Here is a 6,000-nt window from a genome sequence, read left to right as displayed (position 1 = left end):
CCAGCTCCGCAAGCTCCATCTGCTCAAACTTTCCATTCTTCTATGGTTGCCTCAGAGGACTCTGTGAGTTCCAGCAGTGGGATCATCTCTACCACAAAATCAGCTAGGACCTGAGCCTTCATGGCCTTTCTGAAAGTATACCTGATATCGTAGGTTGATAGTGTTATCGCCCAGGCAAACAACCATCCTGACAGCTCTGATATGTGCAAAATCTTTCATAAGGAATAATCGATTTTAACTTCTATGGTGTGTGATTCAAAGTACAGCTGCAACCTTGTGGCTGACATGACTACTGCAAACGCCAATTTTTCAAGAGGAGGATGATTCAACTTCAACCCTTTCAGAACTTGGCTAGCGTAATATACTAGGCTTTATTCCCCATTGCTCTTATGAACGAGTACCGAACAAACTATTTCCTATGTCATAGATAAATATAGGAACAAAACTTCGGCTTCGAATGGCGGGCTTAGCAATGGGAGAAAGGATAAAAAGATTTTTAAACTTTCAAAGGTCTCTGCGCACTCTTTTCCCCACTCAAACTTACTTTTGTCTTTTAAGACCTTGAAGAACAGGAGGCACCTTCTTGCTAAACAGGATATGGATCGATCCAGGGCGGTAATTCGCCCATTTAGCTTTTGTATCTCGTTGATGGTCTTAGGTGCTTCCATGTTTTAGATAGCACTGATCTTTTCTGGGTCCGCCTTCAGGCCTCTTTCCGAGATAATATATCCTAGAAATTTTTTAGCCTTTAATTCGAAAGTACCCTTTTCCGGAATCAACTTCACTTTCTCCTTTTCCAGGACATCAAAGACTCTCTAGATATCCTCCGATGTTCTTCCAATGATCAGCTTTCACAACCACGTTGTCGACATACACTTCGACGGTAGACCCCATCATGTCCTTAAAGATTCCCGACACTAACCTTTGGTACATAGCTCCTACGTTTTTCAACTCAAAAGGCATTATCTTCTAACAAAGAACTCCCTTATCTGTTATGAACGCGGTCTTTTCTGCATCCTCGGTATCCATTGACTGTGCGGTTGTTGAAGTCAGTCAAAAATAACCTTTTCAATTATCAACAATCTTACAACTGCAGATAGTGGTGAAAGGATCGAATCCATAGGGAATTGATACTTACCTATCTTTCTTATCAAGACCAAGAAAATAAACTGAAAGTAAAATAAAAGTAAACTGCAAGTAAAGTAAAAAAGGGGGGGTTTGAGATTGATTCAATTAAACTACTACTGAAAGCAATAAAATAAAGCAAATAATTAAAGTAAAGGAATTCAAATATGAGAAAAGCTCTAGTTGAAGAATTGGATCCACTTCAGTTGTTGGGATTGATCATTGACACTTAGGTTCCTTTGTTTGATTCAATAAATTAGTTATGGAGATGGAAGACGCTTCTCACCACCATATCCCTCCTTAGGCATAAATCAATTAGGGAACGTCCTCTAATTAATCACTAATCAACAAGTTGTCAAGGAACGTTCTTGGGCCTTTGGCATCTAACAACTATCAATTGCATTAAGAGATAGAGAGACCTAATTCTAGCTATCCAAATGCATGGTGATATCGCTAGATCATGTAATTTCCTTAGTTTTTACACCAAGAGTTACCTATGTTTGAACAATCCAAGCAATTACGGACTTAAAATTATCCAAACTAACAATTTATTACCTTGCAATCAAGAATCAATTGGCCATATTGATCAAAATAACAAAGCAACAATGGAATTAAGCATGAGATTGCATGAATATTGAAAAACAAAAGTTAAATAATGTATGTTCAGATCTCCCAATCCATAAAACAACTAAAGTATCAACCAATCTTCAACTAGAAAAAAAGGTTTCAGCCACTCATGGCTGAAACAAACAAGAAAATAAAGAAAGAAAGAAGGGAGAAGGTGGTCGGCGGCTTGAAGGAGTGTGGACGGCTTGTGGCCGAATTGGAGAAGAGAAGAAGGGGAGAGGATGGGCGACACCTTAAGGTCTTCTTTTATAGTGTTTATGTGCTGCCCTAAGTCTTTTACTTGCTGCCCAAGTTGGTATTCTTGCTGCCCAAGCTGCTGCCCTTGCCGCCCAAGTGTACATTAATGAGGTGGAGCCTCCTTTTGAATTTTGAATTTTGAATGTGCAAGACTTGAGAGGCAAGTATGTCTTCTTAAGATTTGGCTTTCTAAACAAGCCGAATTTTGAATGCTCTTGGAGATTTGAAATTTGAATTTTAAATTACTTTTCTTATTTATCTCCTCTTCAGTTGCAACTTGGCATGCTTGCTCTCTTTTGTTCCATTTTAGGCAGTTTTAAGGGCATTTTCTCCAAATTACTTCTTTACACCATTTTCTACAAAATAAGATCAAAATCACAAAATTAGGCAGAAAAAATGTAAATTAATAATATCATAATAAAATGGTCTAAATTTAGACTGATCATCCATCATGATTTGGTGATACCTTGAGATGGCATCAAAGAAAGAGACTACAGCGTGGCCTGAGGTTGAGTCTACCAATTTGTCGATGGATGAAAAAGGGTAATAATCTTTCGAACATGCTTTTATTCAGGTCGATGAAGTCCACACACATTCTCCACTTTCCGTTAGCTTTCTTTGCTAGAACTGCATTGGCAGCCATGTGGAATACTATACTTCCTTTATTAATCCTACGCTCAAAAGTTTGTCAACCTCCTCTTTGATCACTTGCTGCCTTTCTGGTGCGAACTTTCTTTTCTTCTATTGGACTTGTTTGATGTTCTTGTCAATAGATAGCTTATGAGTGATAATAGCTGGGTTTACACCTATTACATCTTTTGGGGACCAAGCGAAAGTTGACACCCAATTTTTTAATAATTCTACCAGACGAGACCTTGCTTGACCAATTAATGTTGTGCCGAATCATACCTTTCGCTCCTTTCCTATCTGGACCTCCTCTATCGAATCTGCCACTTCTGGTTTTATATGAGATTTCAATTTTTTCAGCAAGTCAGTGGACATAGTTGCTTTCTCGAGGCTTTCTGTTGGGGTCCATAACCTTCTTTGACTAACCTCGGATAGTCTCAAACCACTACTATGCCACCTGGAGCTAGAAGCTTAAGACACATAAGATCTATATTAATAACGATATCGTAGTAGTTTAGGACTTTTTGTTAGACTGGTTTAACGTTCTTTGTCAACAGATAGCTTGTGAGTGATAATAACCGAGTCTACACCTATTACATCTTTTAGGGACCAGGCGAAAGTTGACACCCAACTTTTCAATAATTTTATCAGACGAGACCTTGCTTGACTGGTTAATGCTGTGTTGAATCATACCTTCCACTCCTTTCTTATCTGGACTTCTACTGGATCTGCTGCTTCTGGTTTTACATGAGATTTTTATTTTTTTAGCAAGTCAATGGGCATGGTTGCTTTCTCGAGACTTTCTATTGGGGTCCATAACCTTCTTTGACTAACCTCGGATGACCATAACCTTCTTTGGCTAACCTCGGATGACCTCAGACCACTGCTATGTCACCTAGAGTTGGAAGCTTAAGACACAACACCCATGTTATTAATGATGCCGTGATAGTTTAGGACTAACCGGCCGAGTATCACGTTGTATATATGCAAATGGAATATCTACCACTGCAAACTCTGCATATAACTCTCGCCTATATCTCTCATCACCCAACACTAGGGGGAGGTTGATAGTGCTCAATACTGCCACGGTCTTATCTCCTAATCCTACTAAAAGATAAAAAACTTTGATAAGACTATTTTTATATAAGCCCAACTTGTTGAAAATATTTAAGAATATCCACAAGCATCTGCTTACCTTATATTGATTCAGCATGATCTTAACGACCAGGGGATCATTTTGAAAGAATCCTATCACCTTATTAGTAAGATCAAACTTTGCCTCCTATTTGGCCCACGGCTCTTTATGGACATATAGGACATCTCCTGCCTCGTGCTTATTTTTTCCATTGCTCTTATCAGGTCCTCTCATAATGACATGTACTATTTTGGCTATTTCAAGAGATCAGAGAAGAGAGAGATCCTTTTTTTTTTAAAAAAAAAAAAAGAGAGAGAGAGAAAGGAACAAAAGACCAGCTTCAATCCAATGAACAAATAGAGTTTAATGGATTTCCTAGCAACGAAAACAAATGATATAGCTAAGATTACACTGATGACGTGGCCGAAATTGTTTGGACTGCGATTGAGCTGAATCTACAAGAGAGACAACATGAGGTGATGGTGGATGCTCGACAGCCACTCTGATGCTCAAGTCAGTAACTGGATGAGAAAAAATGTAATGAAATGCTTAGAGTTCTAGTTTTTTGAATAGCATACCTTTATTCATGTGATTCTTCTCCCTTTATACTGTAGGAAATTAGGATGAGTATGGTATTTTTTTGATAATTCAATGGTAATATAGACTTCTGCCTAATACGGGACATCGCCAGCTATTTAGGTGAAAATTCTGCGATCACAGATATAATGGAGATATGCCAAACCGTATTTGATAACGGTAATTTTGTGCTGAGACTCGCCTTGTTGAGGGAGGGGCGAGTTTTTTAGTGATAACTCTGGCGCTAAGGTGTACGGATCTTCCTTACTTTGGATGGATCACATTTTGGACTCACCGAGCCATTACCATATGGACCTATCTCGTGATAACAGCTCAGAGTCCACAACCCGATCTAAATAAAGCATAAGAAGATTTGGCTCAGCATGTCCTATTCGATACGGGTAGGAGAAGACCCCGACTCGGTATTCTTAAAAAAATAGAGAAATCAAAACCAAGTCAAGATAATATGGATTTACTCTTATTAACCTTTTACTAAATAACTACTAATAGTTAAAAAAGTTATGTCCTATAGAGTTTTTTTTTTTTTTTTTAAAAAAAAAAAAACAGTTCTATAGAGCTTATTATGTGAAAAAAACCAATTAAATATTCATATGTTTCAAATAAATTTTTTTATAAAAATTTAATTTAATTTAGTTTTTAATCAATAAAAAATAGATAAAGATAAAATATAATGTTAGTAATAGATAACTTAGAGTTGAATGTTTATAGTAACTAATCATAAGATTATATTATCCTATTATTTTTTAAACTTTTTGCCCGACTAGATTCAAAAAAAAAATTTCTAAATTCGGGTTTGGAAAAATAAAATTTTAAATTAGGATATTTTAATAAAAATATTTTACTATATGAATTAAATAATAATTTTCTTATATATATATATATATTCTTATAGATGATGTAATAATTTTTTTTTGAAAAAATTTAATAATCTTACAGCATTTATGTTACTATTCAAAGGATAATATTCATAAAAATCTCAACTTTTCAATCGTACTTTCAATTTTTTTAATAAAAATATTATATATTAACGATATTTTTATAATTATATTTTTTATTTATATTTTTATTAAAAATTAATAAAAAAATCATTTTAATATAAAAAAAATTTAAATTAATAAAAAAATTTTTAATTAAGAGCATATAAAAAAAGAGTTTAAAAGGAAAATATAAAATTTTAAATGAAATATCCATCAAAGCTACCATATATGTATACACACAAATCACGATTATCCTATTAAAATTGGTAAAAGAGATCCCGTGAGAATCTAAAATTAGTTATGATGATTATCCTATGAAAATAGAATGTAATTCTTTTACAATTTGACTTATGAAATTCTAAATATTTTCAGCAATAATTAATAAATATATAATAAACTGAAAAAATATGAATAATAAATGGGTCTAGTCGGTCGGATCAAAGCACTGTAGTTGAAAATTAGTCAAATTTTAGCCGGTTGGTTTCAAGACACCCATAGTTAATTTAAAAAAAAAAATTAAAAACAATAAAAAATAAAATTATTATTATTATTATTGAGAATAATTTATATTTTCAAAATCAAAATATTCATATCGCCTTTCATTTTTTAAATTAATTTTTATTCCTTTCCCGTTTTTTTTCCCTATTAGCTGTATGATTTTTGAAAATCCTGACA

Source organism: Manihot esculenta, chromosome 11 (genome assembly GCF_001659605.2).
Source record: "Manihot esculenta cultivar AM560-2 chromosome 11, M.esculenta_v8, whole genome shotgun sequence".
Taxonomy (NCBI): Eukaryota; Viridiplantae; Streptophyta; class Magnoliopsida; order Malpighiales; family Euphorbiaceae; genus Manihot; species Manihot esculenta.
This window is presented reverse-complemented; position numbering follows the sequence as displayed.